The sequence below is a fragment of the Rhagoletis pomonella genome, unplaced genomic scaffold, assembly GCF_013731165.1.
Source record: "Rhagoletis pomonella isolate Grant_MI unplaced genomic scaffold, Rhpom_1.0 Rhpom_scaffold_00001, whole genome shotgun sequence".
In the NCBI taxonomy this organism is placed as follows: Eukaryota; Metazoa; Arthropoda; class Insecta; order Diptera; family Tephritidae; genus Rhagoletis; species Rhagoletis pomonella.
Genome location: NW_023458555.1, coordinates 35,237,249 through 35,254,663, shown reverse-complemented (window position 1 = coordinate 35,254,663; position 17,415 = coordinate 35,237,249). Strand labels below are relative to the sequence as shown.

The 17,415-nt window shown below is 33.0% G+C and overlaps 1 protein-coding gene and 1 long non-coding RNA gene across 5 annotated transcripts in view; one reads left to right on the top strand and one right to left on the bottom strand.

Moving 5' to 3' along the window:
* Positions 1 to 9,362, top strand: part of LOC118743582 — a 49,454-nt gene extending 40,092 nt beyond the window's left edge. The window contains exon 4 of the long non-coding RNA XR_004993478.1: positions 9,111 to 9,362. This is a non-coding gene — a long non-coding RNA (uncharacterized LOC118743582). The remainder of the gene's footprint in view (positions 1 to 9,110) is intronic.
* LOC118743508 (transcription factor E2f1) overlaps positions 1 to 17,415 on the bottom strand; it is a 279,469-nt gene that overhangs the window by 164,500 nt on the left and 97,554 nt on the right. For all 4 annotated transcript variants that reach the window (XM_036476247.1, XM_036476238.1, XM_036476262.1 and 1 more), the window contains exon 3: positions 7,280 to 7,303. The gene's annotated coding sequence lies outside the window, so the exon portion shown is untranslated. The remainder of the gene's footprint in view (positions 1 to 7,279; positions 7,304 to 17,415) is intronic.

The following is a 17,415-nucleotide window of genomic DNA, read 5'->3' as shown; positions in this document are numbered from 1 at the left end:
TACATATGTATGTATATGGCATGTGTGCAGTATTGTATTGAAACAGGGATTGACTGCCGGGTGTGACAGATATTTTTAAGCCCTCAATTACATGCACGTGAGATTAAAATCAGAGCGTGAAAGCATTAATCGCTTAGGACAGCGGTAATGGATAGAAAAAAGAAGGCGTTATGGAAAAGGTTAAGCAAATAAATTAATCGGGGCGATATGCAATACTATCTATGTATGTGCATATGTATGTACATATATAAGCGTGTTGGTGAAAAGGACAAATTGCGGAGGATCTTTGGAAATGGAAGCAAGAAAAATATTTCGCAGATTACTAATAAGTATGTGCATTGTACGAGGTATTGCGAGCCAAGCGACGATATACCTAGTTAAAAAATTTATTTACGTACAACAAAAAAGAAATAAACCAATTTTATTAAATAGAAGAACATACAAAAACAAAATTAAACATACAAAAAACTTCAGAAAAAAAGTTTTCAAAGAAACCCGAGTTAAAAAAAAAAAATCATTTAAAAACTATTTTTTTGTTAATTGAATGTCAAAAACAAAATTTCTAAATGATATAAAATGTTGAAAAAAAAATATAATATGTAGTCAACCAATAAAGTTTTGGTACAGCGACTTCTTTGCAATACGGGCAACTGTTTTTAAATTATTTTATTTTTCGCAATTTTTTATACAAATATGGTTAATTCTATGACCAAGACGCCGAAAAACCGAGCTCCACACCTTGTGGAGGATTAAAGAAAATTATGCAAATTGTCATCAAAATATTACACTCTTTAGAAAAAACCGGGTATGCAGTTGTTTAGCTCATTCAATTTTAGTATAATAATGTGCAAGTCTGAGGTAGCTAAGTCCTGGCTGATTCTTGACACATTTTTTGTTGAATATGTCGTTCATTTTCTCCACATAAAAATAATCGAAAATTTCAATCGTTTCGAAAGCAAATTAAAGTCTCAGAAGAAAACTTTATTTTCTTGGAAATTTAAACAAAAAAAATATTTCCAAAAATTTTAAATTTCAAAATAAAAATTTTATTCCAAAAAAAATATAAAAATGTTCAGAAAAATTAAATTAAAAACTACCATAACAAAAAATTAAACTTAAAAAACATGTAGTTAAAAAACTTCAAGAAACCTGTCTCCAAACCAAACTTGACATGGGATGACGGAAATTTGTTCCAAAATATATCAGAACTTCAAAAAAATGGAAACTTAAAATCAAAACAAATAAAACTTTAAAATAATTAAACTTCAAAAAAAAAATTTTAATTTAAACAAAAAAAAAAAAAAATCAAAAAAAATTAAATTTAAAAAAAAATTAAAACTCTAAAAAAAATTAAACTTCAAAAAAAAAACTTCAAAAAATTTAACCCTAAAACAAATTCAAACTGAAAAAATTAAGATAAAACAAAAGAAAATCAAAAAAATTAAAACTTCAAAAAAATTTAAATCTCAAAAACAATTAAAACTTAAAAAAAATAAAACCTTCAAATATTAAAACTTCAAAATAAAAAAAATTATAACTAAAAAATGGCAACTTAAAAATAAAACAAAAAAAATTACTTCAAAAATAAAATTAAGACTTCAGCAAAGTTTAAACTTCGAAATCAAATTTAAATATCCAAAAAACATAAACAATAAAACTTAAAAAAAATTAAACTTCAAAAAATCAAAACTTTAGGAAAACTTAAAAAAAATAAATAAAAGTAAAAAAAAAACAAAGAAAACAGAAACTTCAAAAAATGAAATCTAAAAAATCAAAGTTTAAAAAAAAAAAAAAAATAAAACTTGGCAAATTCAAAAATACTAAAAAAAAAATTAAAAACAATAAAAATTTACAGCAAAGGCTATATATTATGTACTAGACATATGTATGTACGTATGCAGGTATGGGCATGTTCGAGGCACGTAATAAAAGCGGCAATGCTGCAGCACTGATGAAAATTCGCAATACTGTTGCAACTTCCCAACTGATAAAACGTTGCTAGAAATTCCCACCGAACATGACCACTTTAATAATTCGCGCAACACTGCGGTTGGCGTTGCATCTCGAACCAGCCCTATATACTTATCATTTTTTATTTAATTTAAAATTTGAACTCCCCAACAGGAATCGCAGGAAGGTTTAGTAAACTCCGAGATCGAACGGCGCTAAATACATACATATGTACGTTCTCGGATTTTACTTAAATCCCCTGGCATATTTTCTGCAGCCATCATTCAGAAAATAGGAGCACCAGTCCCGGAATGCCTATGCAGACTATTTGAAGGCTGCATACAATAAGCTAAATTATATTGTATGTATGTATGTACATCATGGTGGACTGCAGGAGCAGTTCTGTCAAAAGCAGGATATCCGGAAGAGTGTAGGACTATCAGTCTAACATCTTTTCTTTTCAAAACTTTCGAGCGATTAATAGGGTTTAGATTAATAACTACTTTAAAAAGCGTAGCACACCTATGCTATTTGAAGGCAGATCAGTCGACGAGTATAGATCTTTCTGGAGCGCTTAATGATTCTAGGCAAGCTTGAATAGATGGGATCACCTCGGTAATGGTGTACCTCGCGTGCATAGAGAAACACCACAAAGAGGAGTTTTATCACCACTTCCATACACTGACGCTTATGCGTAACAAACTACTGATTAAATTATAAGTTGAAATTTTCATGAATTTAGCTAATAGCTTTGGCGGGTCATGTTGCAGCCATCAGCAGTGGCAAAATTCTGATAAATCCAGCTCTTTGACAAACCGGACGCTGAACACCATCAGCGATTGTGATAAGCAATTGGGACTGAGCGTTAACGCGTTCACTTTAGTATGTATGTATGTATGTATGTATGTATGCATACCCCCTTTCGAAATGATTTGTGTTATGGTTAATTCTCTATTTGTGAACCCAATGTGTGAATATGTAATTTTAATTAACAAAAAAAAAAATCTGAAATGCATTTATTTACCTAGGATTAATAAGGATTGCTTTCGTCGTAAATCAAGGTAGCGACGAGCAACCAACGCAATACAACCCTTTTTTATTACATTTTTAAATGGGAACTGGGATACAAATAGATCACCCGGGTTTTATTTATTTCCATTCTGTGTACTTATGTGTTCGGTTGTGTGTGTGCATGTCTAAGCTCATGTGTCAAGTTGAAATGTCAAATACTACATATTACATAGGCACATAAAAAACGGGCATTCGAGTTTTCCCTTTTCAATTTGGAATTTTCACATGACCATATGCGAAATGACATGTAATCAAAATTGGTACCTCAGGGCTATCATAAAAAAAAATAAATAAAAAACGAAAGAAGGAAGTTTAAATGGTCTTTAAAAAGTCGTAAAATTGTAAAACTGTTTGTTGCCGATTGGACAATCGAGATTTGTATAAAATATGAGACTTGTAAACAACTACATAGAGGTCAATGTTATGTAAATATTTACAATATTAAAATCGGGTTTCAATGAGTCTATAAAAAGCGTGGGAAAAACGAACTGAAAGCAATCAAGGGAAAATCTCATTGATGGCCTTATTTGTTTTTTTGCTTTAATATTAGTTCAGACATTTAATTAGATAACGGATCAATGCAGGAGTTTTGTTAAAATTTTAATTTGCTAATTGGAGGAGAAGATGAATTTTAAATTGGAAAAATAGAAACAGTTTTATGGAAAATAAGTTAAAGCGAAAAAAACAAAACCAATAATAATGGAGTTATCGTTAGTACCCCAAAAAAGGCGTCAAATCGAACTAATTTGGCAGTAATTACGTCGGGCTCAACGCAACCTGGCAGAAGCCGACTTCCGAAAGGCATAAGACACATGACACTATGTAATGAAGCGGCCACAAAATGCATAAATTTAGGTATATGAAACAAGCAATAATATTAACGACAATTCAAAGCTAATATTATAACTAAGATGTAAAAAAATTTTTTGAATTATTTCGCAACCTCTTCAAACTCCAATGTTTTTGATAAACAATTTTCGAAACACACAAAATGTAATTTTTCATAGACAATGAAATTTGGATATACATACATACGTACATATGTAGATATGTTTATGTAATATAGAGATATTTGTATGTACATATGAGTATGTAAATGGTGCACAAGGTCAAAATTGACTATCTCCCCAGCAAAACCAGCGTGACCAAAACTCCAACACAAACGCCAATTTTATGGTGTTACTACACACCTGTAATAATTTTTGATTGGAGTTCCATTTATTGTTTTTTTCTTACGAGCCAAGGCGTATTCATATAAGGTGGTGTTGCTAGAACAGCTGCTTTAATTCGCCTTGGTACGAGCTATCTTTCACATGTGAGTAAGTGGTGAAGCTAATCTTTTCACATATGAGCAAGCAGTCAAACTAATTGATTTGAAAAATCACAAGTACACAAAACTTCTGGGAGCATATTTTATTCACTATTAAGAATGTGATTGCAGAATGTGCCGAACTTAGCAGTCACGTCACTAGAACAAGTAGCCGTAACTGCTCTTGCTGGGTCTACAATTTGAATTCTGAAAAAACTTTGAACTGCACATTTTTGTTGATGTTATAAAAAAAAAAATATTTTTATCAGGATTTAAAATTAAAAAAAATACATTAAAAAATATGTATTAAAAAAATAAACATAAATTTCAAACAAATCAAAATTAAAAAGAAGTATTTCAAAAAACTTACATTTCAAAAAAATTAAAATGAATAAAAAAAAAATATTTCAAAAAAATCTGTAAACTGAAAAACAAAATATTTCAAAACAAAAAATCTAAATTTCAAAAAAATTAAACTGTAAATTTCAAACAAATTAAAATTCAAAACCAAAAATTTCAAAAGAAATCCTTAATTAAAAAAAAATATTTATAAATCAATATGTAGTAAAATATACTTTGAAATCAAAGATACAGGTTTTCGAAATATACAGACCACCGGCCTAGTGGCTAAATTTTTATACCCGAGCGCACTTGTGCACAAGGGTATTATAACTTTGTTCACATAACGGTTGTTTGTAACAGGCAAAACGAATCGAGATAGATATAGACAAATGTATACATAAATGATTAGAATGAAAAGAGAAATCGATATAGCGGTGACTGTCTGTCCGTCCGTCCGTCCGTCCGTCCGTCTGTGCACACGATAACTCGAGTAAAAATTGAGATATCTTAACGAAACTTGGTACGTGGACTTCTTTTGGGCATGGGACGGATGGTATTGAAAATGGGCGAAATCGGACAATAACCACGCCTACCTCCCATATAACGGTAATTTTCAGAAATACGAAAAGTGCGATATTTTAGTAACCACTGAAGATAATTCACTCAAAATTGATATTTGCAATGAGGTTTAGATGATAAATAAGAATATTTAAAAATTTTGGCAAATGGGCGTAGCCACGCCTACTTATGGTTACATGCGTATATCTTGGTAACCGCTGCACCAATTTCTTCCAAACTTGGCACAGTTGTTGGTCCTGCTACAACATACCAAATGGCCGAAAATTTTTAAAATCGGACAATAACCACGCCCACATCCCATATAACGGTAATTTAAAAAAATACGAAATCCTCGATAAATCAGTAAATATTAAAGCTAATTTATTCAAAATTGATGGTTGCAACAATTTTTTACCAAGAAATACGCTTATGATACAATTTTGGAAAATGGGCGTGGCACCGCCCACTTATGATCACATATATGTATCTCGCTAACCGTTCTAGCAATTTGAACCAAACTCGGTATGGTTATTGTGCTTGCCACATAAAAGCAAAGCGCTGAAAATTATTGAAATCGGACTAAATTACGACCGCTTTTCATATAACGGTATATTTCAGTAATGCTTGAAACTTCAATATTTCGAAATTTAAGGACGCTAATTTACTTAAAATTTATACACCCCGGCTTATCGTGTAGCGGTAGTTTTCGGAAAGGTGGAAAACATATATTTAATAATTGCGCCGGGTATTTAATGTTCGGCTCCGCCCGAACTTAGACTTTCTTACTTGTTTGTAGTAATTTCCTTCCATGGTAATATACATTCCACTATAAAAACGAATTTTTCAAATATCTCGTCACCTAGCGGATTAATCAATCTTTCGTATTGCATTGTCATCAGGTACTGAGCTAAGTTTTAAGCTTCAAGTATCTAGCTTAGTAAACTTACATACATACATACATACATAGCAAGTTAAATTTTCCACAACATTAAAAATGCCAAAAGGTTTACACCTTCCAAAAAATTAGCATTTCTAAAAAATTAGTATTTCCAAAAAATAAGTATTTCCAACCAAATTTGAACTCCCAAAAAAATTGAATTTTCAAAGAAATCGAACTTCCCACAAAAATTAGACTTTCCAAAAAACAATTAATTTCAAAAAAAAATTTGATTTCCAAAAACATAATTTAAACAAAGAATTTAATTTCTAAAAAAACATCGTTTTCAAAAAAATTCATTTCCCAAAAAACTTATAATATCCATATAAAATTAAAACTTTCAATTAAAATTAGACCTCCAAATAAAATTAGACTTTTGCGATATTTCGAAACTAATAGTCTGTATTCACTAAAGAGCGGTTTCCGGCTCTCAAGAAAAACGAAAAATTCATATACATTGGCACACAAGAAATGTAAAAGAAATTTTCTTCTATCAAAATTCTCAAATCAGTTTGCAGCTATCAAGAAATAAATGCTCGTATAGTTGAGCCGTTTGTTTTAAAAGTGGCATAAGTCACTTCACACCTCTTGTGCTTAGCTTAAATGATCATCAACCAAAAGTAGAAGGTTTTTTCGTTACTCTATGACAATACTTATGCCACTTTCAACATAAACGGCCCATTTATTTCTTCAAGAAAGTTTGCTACAAAAGCAAAGTGCTTTTTCAAGCAATAGAAATAAATAAAAATATTTCTTGTGATTTTTCTTGAGAGCTGGATTCTAAGCATAAATCAGGAAAATTATCAGCGCAGTTTCAAGCTTTCGCCATTCGTTGTCAGTTTCGGCGTTGTGCCATCTTCAGTATAATTTTTTTCTTAATTTCTTTTGAAGCCAATAAAAATTAACCAATTTATTGTGTTGTATGTATATTAAGCAGTTAAGCTATGGATGGTTTGATATTCATACTGAAAGGGCTGTTTTAGTTAAATTTTGGCACAAGCATTGATTATGCCCTTCGATATAATTTGTATCCCAGAACTCCCAAGAAATGATACGCGAGGCCGCAGAAAAAAAAAACTAGTTAAAATATTATACAATACAGTCGTACTTACAAAACTATGAAACAGCTAACGGATCTGTAAATAAAAGAAAGAAATATAATACTTAGTTAATTTTTTTTCCTTGTAAATATGTATCTACATTTAAATACTAAAAACTAAAATGCTTACAATTTATAAAAATACATTTTTATGTGCATCTTAACGAAAACCTTTAGAAGTGTCTTATTTCTGTAACTATTTTTTTACGAATCTTCAAAGAAAATTATATGAAGGGGTTGTTGACACGAACTCGTAAATAAATTTCTGTACGAAAACTAAAGAAAATTCTGAAAAAATTCTGCAAGAAATTCTTCACATAGCAGCATTATTTTCATTGCTTTACCGATTTTCTTCCGAAATTTCATAAAATAATCGAAGTGTGCACGGTTTATTTAATTTTAGAAAATTCGGCAAAAAATCGGATGAGATCTTTACGAATTCTTTAAAATTTCTCTGCAATTCAGAAGTCTGAAAAAATGGTTTGCAGGTTTGTATGTACTATACATATGTACATATACAGTCAGCGTCAAAAATATGAATACCCGACGATTCTTTTGATATATATTTTCCATGCCAAATTTTTCTTATTCTTTTATAAAAACAGCAAAAAACCAGCAGAATCCATTTTTGTCAATTTCATATAGAGCTTGGGGAAAATTCAAGATATACCAAAAAAAATTGTCACCAAAATTTTCCACTTTTCAATTCCATTTCTTAGAAAAATTTTGGGTATGCAGCTCAATTTTTTCAATTTCATATAGAGCTTGGGGAAAATTAAAGATATATCAAAAAAAAGTGTCACCAAAATTTTCAACTTTTCAATTCCATTTCATTAAATTTTAGTATAATAAGGTGCAAGTTTCAAGTCTATAAAAATTACCGTTGATTTTTGAGAATTTTTTTGTCGAGGGTGTTGCGCATTTTCTTTCATATAATAATAGATTTTGTTCATGCGTCAAAAGTTTTCTAAGAAATTTAGTTAAAATTTTTAAAATTTTAATGACAATTTTTTGGTATATCTTGAATTTTTTCGAGTTCTATATGAAAGTGAAAAAAATGGAATCTGCTGGTTTTTGCTGTAGAACTAACTATGTATATTTTATAAACATTAGAAAAAATCGGTATGGAAAATATAAATAAAGAAAATCGGCAAAACTTTTGGGTATTCATAGTTTTGACGATAACTGTATCTACATATATGTTACTATATCGAGCCCTAACCACCAAAATAACGTAAGCGACATTTTTTTCAAAATTTTATTTTTGATGCAGAAATGCATCTAGATGCTCTAGGAATATTTCTGCATCAAAAAGAAAATTTTGAAAAAAATGTCGCTTACGTTATTTTGGCGGTTAGGGCTCGATATTAATAAGTAATATTTAAGCAAAAAATAGTGCAATAAAAATTTTCGAGTACCGTTAAATTCTTCATGACATAATGATCGGAACTAAAGAAAATTAGTATGGGACCACCCTTGAGGTACCACTTTACCGATAAAAAAAAAATAGGTTTATGTAGTCCAAAGTTATGCGATAACATACTACAAAAAAATAATTAATTGATAGCCTTATTTCTTGATGACAGTTAAAAAACAACATTTGCTATTAAAAATTCTAATTTATACTACAAATTGTTTGCAAAAAGCCTTCCCAACGCTTTACAAATATTTGCCACCCATTAAATATGTAAGTAGATACTTGCCACATACGAGAATTTGCTGCTTGCCACTTGGCACTCCAACGATTCCAAGCATTTGGTAAACTTGTTAAAGTTTATAATTATTTATAGCCAATAATGATCAAATATTAAATGAATAACTCGCATGCTATTGACCATTAAAAGCGATACTATGGGCGGCAAGTGATAGCAGGAATCGGTGAAACACATACACATACATACAACACATAGAAGGAGACAACCAAGAAAACTAGTTGGGCATTGAGGAATGCAATGCCCGAAAGGCCAACCGACCAATCGACCGACTGACTGCCACCACAATCTCGGTTGTTGACCAGACAAATGGAAGTGAAATCAAAGGAAAAACAAAACTGAAATAACTAACTTAGCAATGCAGCGGGAAATATGTAGATACATACATACATACATACATATGTGAGTAACTAAGAATAAATTGCAACATTGTTGTATGAGCGCAGCCTTTAAGAGAATTGTGTACACTCTAAAAATCTGTTTAAAAATGCGACTATAAATCGAGTATATTTTTGTTTATTTTTTAAATTTTTTGGTAAATTTACACGATGAATATGTATTTTTCTCGTTTGCACATTTTCTTGTGTAAAAATCCTTTTTATCAGCGGCTTTACACAATTCCATGGGTGAAATAAAACAGCAGATGTGTATTTTGTAGCTTGTACACACTTTCGTAGTAAATTTACGCACACCACAGCAGCTATATTCCACTCTAAAAAAAACCGAAATTTAAACAAACTATTCGTTGAATAATCGAGCATGTAATTTCGCGAATAATAAGGTAGGAAATCAGTAACCTACCTTTTAGCTAGGAAATTTACAAAAATTTTTTAGAGTGTAGAGAATTTTATTATTGCAATATGGTGGTGAATTGTGCGAAAAATGCATTACTAAAAATATGCTTTTGCAGACAAAAAATTTGAAAGAAAAAATTTGAGTGCGTGCAGTCCCTACGCGCGGAAAAAGTGAAACTTCATAGAAAAAATTCCAGAGAGAATGAAGTTTGCAATATACATACATTGGCGGTTCAATGTTTTACAATGTTTTTCAAGCTAGAATTTTTTTGATATTTTTTTATAGACTTGGTTCATGCTTTAACAAAAACTGTATAAACGACACTTTCAACCTTTATACAGAACTTAGAAAAATTCCACAAATTTTTATCTAAATTTCGAGCTTTTTAACCAGAATGTTTAGAAATTTTTTGGGCATGCAGTTAATAAGCTTATAAAATTCTATTCAACAATTTTTATTGGGCTCGAGGCCGTTTTTAATGAAAAACTTATTGTAGAAAAGCAACAATAATTTGAGAAAATGGTAGAAGTGATAGCTATTTCGGAAATCACCACATTTCCTCATCAGACTTCTTTCAGTAGGATTCGAACCGACGATCACCACTGACTCAGCCAGTTGCCTACGCACTGAGCTAAGTTCGCCTTGTGAATTCTTGTTGCTTATTTTCCACTATTTTCATTTGTTAAGCCAACTACAATCAAGCGCAGCTATTCCGCTACGATTTACACTTGATCATGTGGTTGTTGGTGTTGTTGGTTTTTGTTAATAATTCTATTTTTAGAATGTTTAACTTTTGGGTGTGCTCGTCCTTAACTTATTTGTTTTTGTTATTTTATGGCGGGGAATAGAGCTTAAATCGTAAGAAGATCTATTATAACTCCTAGCTCGTTAACAATGCGTTTTAAGGGTCCACCTCACTATTTTATTCATTAAGTAATTACTACTTCACGATTTTTCATAGTTTTTGTGAAATTTTTTAACGCATTCGCTATCTCAATTGTTCCATGCATTGTCTATACAGAACAGTTAAGTTCGTTAAATATTCTATTGTGTCGTTCTAGTAATATTAAGTTTGTTGGTAACGCAGAATATATTACAATATTACATAAGTACGCACTTACAAGCAGACGTACATACAGATGTACACTACCGGTCAAAAGTATTTGCCCAGAGAATTTTTCACATCATATGCAAGCAAATTTATTTTTTTTGTTAAAGGTTTTGGTAATTTTTTCCTACGTATTTCCGAAATTTTTTTATGGAAGAAATTGCGTTAAAAAATTGCCAAAAATCAACGAGCAGCCCTAGCTATTTCAAGCTTGCACTTTATTATACTAAAATGTAATGGGCTATAAAAACGGCATACTCAAAAAAAATCTGATCAAAAAGTGGAAAATTTATTTAATTTTCCAGAGTTTTGCACAATGTTTAGAAATCATTTTCTATGGTTTTTGTTGTAGTATTCGCCATATTTTTATAAAAAACTGGCAGACAATTTTTTAATAAAAATACAGATTTTTGCATATGCTGTAAAAAGTTATCTGGGCAAATACTTTTTGCCGGTAATGTACCTACGTAGCTACATAGGACATTTGCTTCTCCGATTACGCCTACGTCCATCGCTAAAGTTAATTCTACGTAAAGTGACTACTCTTGGCAATTTTCCGCATTGTTATTACGAGCATTATTGTGGCTAAGTTTTGAGTACCTCTACGCTTGAGTACTTATCGCTTTGCCTTAGCTTTTGTGGTCACATGGACGCAGTGACTATTTTCGTGGAATTTCTAACTTGTAGGTCTTCACCGGACCTGTTGTGAAGCGTTGACCAAGTTGATGAGGATATGTTTGAAAATATACAAATCGATACCCATGTATGTATGTGTGTATCTATGTATGTATGTATAAAAGCATAAGCTTGAAGCAGGCTTACATAGAAGAACGAATGCTTAATATTTGCTTGTGGGAAGAGTTGTTCGAATATGGAAATTTTTGCTATGGAGTTTGTATGAACACCTACTCGCGGTTGGGTTGCTGATTATTCATGCTTTCCATTTGCCATTCATAATGACCAACAAAGAAAGACCGTAAAATGCCAAACCAACGTTCGAAGAAGCAATAAGGAAACACAAAAAGGAACAAAATCTTAGGTCCTTAGACATCAGCAATTGTTTCGTTTTGTTTTTGAAATGGCGACTGATTTTGGAATAAAAAATTAACGTAAAGTAAAAATGAATTAATTGAATTTAAGAAATGAATGAGTAAATAAAATGGGATGTGGTATACAGAATTTAAAGCATTTTACAATTTTGCCTTAAAGTTTTAGTTAAAGAGTTGATATTTTTAAACTGTATTGAGTGTCTCTAAGGGCCGTTTTTTCGACTGCCTGCTAAAAGTTGACGGCCGGTCTGCTTTATCGACTTTTTATCGATTGCCTGTTAGAAGCATGTGAACGACAAATTTGACAGGTAGTCAAATCACCGGTTATCTTTAACAGGCAGTCTAGAAAACGGCCCTCAGCAGTCAGCATTGCTTCACTTCACTCGTTTTTCACAACTCCTGAAATCGCTAGAAAGAAGTTTCGCTTACACCCAGCTTCTGGAACTTTGCTTAACCTTTAATAAATGATCCTGGCAAAATTATTTTAACAACATTACAACGAACCGTACAGTTAGGTTATCTTCCTGCTACAACGAACCTTGATAAAACGAAAAAGTCAATGCAAGCAAATTGTTGCCGAGTCCCCTGAAAACCTTCCGAATATATTGACGGTTAAAGTCCCGTTAGCAAAAGCCTTATTATAACGAATTCTCTAAAAGGCTCTGTCCGCAGGCAAGGCGATGATAGCCTTCACTACTCTACGTAGAAGTCTAAATATTTTGACTTATGACGTATTGTTTAAAGTTTTTAAGTTTTGCATTTTGCGTTACATTGAGGCCGCACGCACTATCTACCAACAGAGATTCTAGGTATTAGTAGAATGTAGTAATTTGAATTATTTATCCTACAACATCCTTTGAAAAACCCGAAAGTAACTACATAGATTTAATATGTTTGAACATGGCATATTTTTTTTGGAATTTGTGTTAAACTCAGGGCAACTTCTTGATCAAAATTGGAACTTTATGAAGGCATGGGCCATTGTCATTCTACAGCAATTTCACCCTATGTTCTGGCACACCCTAACGTGCACTTATTTTACAAATTCTCATTTGTGGTTAACTCCTCAATTGAAAGCCGATTCTGTGGTTTTCGACTTAAATTTATTAGCAACGCGAGCATGTGAGTTGTCCTTGTTTCAGCACATTTTTTTGCAAACCACAAATTCTTAAAAAAAATTAAAATGCATTTAATATTGCTCTGGCAACGGTCAGCGATGCATGCAGACATAAGCATTTGTGGAACATTTCTGAAAAGCGTATACATATTTAACTTCAATACGCTACAAATTGTGGTGTGCGTCTTGATTTTGCCACACAAAAAGACAGACTTACAATTGCATGCCAGTTTCGAACGGTGGATGGTTTTTTACAAGCAGTTTTTTTTCATACACTCTCAGGTTTGCCAATGCGCAAAAGCTCATCAGGAGTGTGGAAAAACTGCCACCCCAGGTGCTTGAATTTTAGGCTAGCAAAGGTAGGGCCACAGAGCAGCAGATGGTCGAGATGATTCCACTCCTCATCCACCAAGCAGTTGGTGTAGTAAGGGCCAGCGATGATACTCCGCCTTGCCGTATGTTTACCTATATATCACGCAATGACCAGTTAGAATTCACACCAATGGCGAGAGGTGTAACTCTCTAAGTCCCAAGAGTTCCCTGGACCGCTTGCGGTCTACATGTGGTCTGAAGGCTTTAGCAACCTTGCATTCCAAGGCCTTTGCCTTGCGCCCGCTGAGCTGAGCTAAATACCCAGCTGTGCAGAAGAAGACCACACGAGGTCAGGGGAGCACCCAGACTTTCTCCATCCGGGTCAATATTTCAATTAGAGTAACTTGATTCCACTTCGTTCACGTCTGAGAAAATGTTGAGAATTTAATGTTTTTTAATTAGATCTTTGAGCAGGGTGTCCAGATTGTCCAAAAAGAAAAGGGCCATTTCTGAAAAAAAAATCGTCAAAATTCGCAAAAATTTTTTTTTTATAAAAGTCATAAAATCGGCTTGAAAAATCTTTTAAATCTTTTAAAACAAACAATTTTTCACAAACGAAATTGCAAATTTCACATTCAGCGGGAGTTGTCACAAATTGTGGTTTAATATTGGCAAGTGTTCCTAATGCTACAACAAAACCGATAACAATAAAAAGTGGTGCCAAATCAAAATTAAAGCTCTAACTCCATAACTTACTTATCACGTGTTTCGGCGCATTTACATTACAGCGCACAAAAAATTGAATTGAGGGAAAAAATCACTAAAGGCGGTTTCCTAAATTTTTACGCGCAAATATCAAAAAAAGAAAATCGCCAAATTGGCGCTAAATCGCCCAATCTGGACACTCTGGAATTGAGAAAAAGGCTTATTCTCAAAATGCATCTCAAATTGAGATTTAACAAAAATTGTTATTGGATTATTTTTGACGCTCACTGTACAATCCCTGCAGTAAATCGCGCTAGTTCAGAACTAGCGCAGAGCTAGTTCTTTAAGAGGCGGTACTGGTTCTCGATCTATCCCAACGTAATGCTTTCAACTGTCTCTTTAATTAAATATTATATTAAATAAAGAGTTTTAAAGAAAGAAGAAGAATTCATCACAATTATTTGTTTAAGAGGAAAAGAACTGCATGAACGCGGCCTCAATCAGGCGCGCTGACACTGAAAGGATAATTCCAATCCCCCAGAGCTACCGCGTGCACTGTAAGCAGAAGTTAATGCTTTCAAGGTACTTCTTTTGTTATCATTTTGTGTTCCTTTTCAAAGCATATTGAGGACTTCCAAAAGAAGCTGTAGTATAATTGGTTAATAAACAGATGAACCACTTCGTTCAACTTCAATACTTCCGCTCATAAAAGCTTGCGCACCTCTTCGATTTTTCGCAGAAGGAAGTGCCACAGCAATAACTTTAATTTGGAAAACTTGGTGTGTCGGTAGTTTTGAAAAAAGAGGTGCTTCAGTTGATAAAGGAAAAAATTTGCAATCAGTGTTCGCTTTTGTTTCGCCAAAAGCGCGTACTCCATGGGAACAAAAATTTCAAGTTATTGGTTTGTTATTTTCACCATATTCTGTAAAAGCAAACTGCATTGCCAAATGTTAATATCATTCAAATTATTAAAATTTCAATTTTCACACCAAAAACATTCCCAGCAACCACAAAAATGTAGTCGCCTGTATACACACTTTGTAGCAACTGCAGTTGTCAGTTGAAAGTTGCCAGTTGATATCTGTAATATCGTTTTGGCAACTAGCAACGCAACTGAAGTTCGATTGCTATCGATAACCGCCCCATTAATACGTATGTGTTAGTTACACCAACCTGACTCCCGGTATGACTCTGAACGATTCAACTGGTGCAGTCGAAGGCGAACATAAATGACTCGCGAGTCAGACGCACCGTGTATGCCGCCTATTAGATGAAGTGTTGTTGGATTCGCCCATTCACTCTAAACACATCGAATTCATTAGTTCAATGCAATAAAGAGACACTGATTTGCAAGCCAGCAGCAACCGACCCATCAGCGTATAGCCACTAACTCCCCGCGTTTCAATCGAGTTTTCTAGTTGTTGGCAACAACAACAACAACAAATGCAGAAGTAACAACGCCAAACAAGCCCCAACTCGTGAGTGTCTGCAGCCAGACATGCGGCATGCAAAACACTTGAGAACGACAGCAACAACAACGGCATCCACGATATATCCTACAAAACTAAATAGCATCTCCATAATACATACAGTGCCAGTTTCATGAGTCGTAATAAAAATAACAGCAACAGCAATCGTTGAAAACTGCAATAGTGCCACGGGCTTCCGTTGGAGTTGCAAGCAAGCAGCAGCACCAGCAACAGACGGCAATCAAATGAAAGGAAAACGTACAGAGCGTTGATTGGCAGTCTAGCGCAGACAGACGAAGGATGAACGACTGGGTGATTCAAGGAACGCATGGACAGACATACAAAAATAGAAAAAAACAAATGTAGATGGCAAATCGACAACGGGGCAACCTAGCAGCGTGGCAGCCAACCAGGCAAACGCTCCGTGGGGGCAACAAAATAGCAAAAGCTCAGTGAAGGGAGTGTGGAGCGGAGCGCAACGCAACGTTGGGGGGGTGCATTGTTGTGGTTGTTGTTTATGTGGCGTATAACGATGCTGATGACGACGAAGTTGGTCGTTGTTGTTGCTGCTGCTATTTGCACTTTATATGTGTGTATGTATGTAAGTATGCAACAATTGCGGCGCTTGCTTTGTGCAATATTTATTGCAGGTATAGTTGTTGTAAATATGCATTTGATTGTTGTTGTTGCTGCTCAACCGGTTGATAATGTTTTTTAATGTAAACTTTTGTGTTGTTGTTTAGCACTTTATGTATGTATGTATGTATGTATGTACATATGTATGTTCTGGGGTGTAGTTGTTGAAGGTGTTGGTTGTTTCGATTGTCGTCGGCATCGATTGTTGCCCCACACAAACAAGCAATAAAATTACGAACAACAGACAAATAATAAAAGCATAAGGATAGCTAAGAACAACTAAAATATGCACATATATACACTAGGCGACAAACGAAAGTGTACACCTTGTTCTAAAGGGGCATGTTCCTTCGAGTGGTTCCGGAAAGACGGCTCCTGAAGAGATTCGCACGGGCCACTTGATGGATAGTTTCTCTATCCCAACGTCCGTTAATAACAAAAAAAGAACCTTGTTCTCATTTAATATTCACAATTATTTTCATGACAAATTTGTTGCATTAACTATTTATGAAAATAAAGTTTATTCTATAATACAAACCATTTACATAAATCAATGTTTCACACTTTATATAAAATTCACAAAAAATCAAAAAAATTTCATCATTCATTCATTGCAGTTTTATAGGCAATTCAATTTTAGTCTAATAAAGTGCAAATTTCAACCAGCTAAAAAATTCCGTTGATTTTTGAGATATTTTTTTTTTATGAGACGCTTTTGTGTTTTTTTTTGTTTAAACAACAAGTGTAATTAAAAAAAAAATGGCGTTGATTTTTTGAAATGTTGTTGCTAACAGACTCCCGCATTATATTTCATAAGAAATTCATGCTTATATGGAAAAAAATGCAAAAATTAGTCCCAAAAAAAAGAATATTAAAAATCAAAGGAATTTTTTAGACGGTTGAAACTTAAACTAAAATTGAAAGGGCTACAAAACTGCAAAATTTTCGAGAAATTCGGAATAAAACGTTGATTTTTTTTTAATTTTTGTGAACTTTATATAAAATGCGAAACTTATATTTATATGGTTTATAACTATATTTTCATAAATAATTAATGCAAACAATGTTTCATGAAAATTGTAAATTATATTAGAACAAGGTATACACTTTCATATGTCGCCTGGTATACATACATACATATGTACATATCTACAACCATATACTATGTAGTTACAAAAGAAACAACACAACATTTAAATCAGCAACAACACATCCACTACGCGCAAAGAATGCAAGCGAACAACAA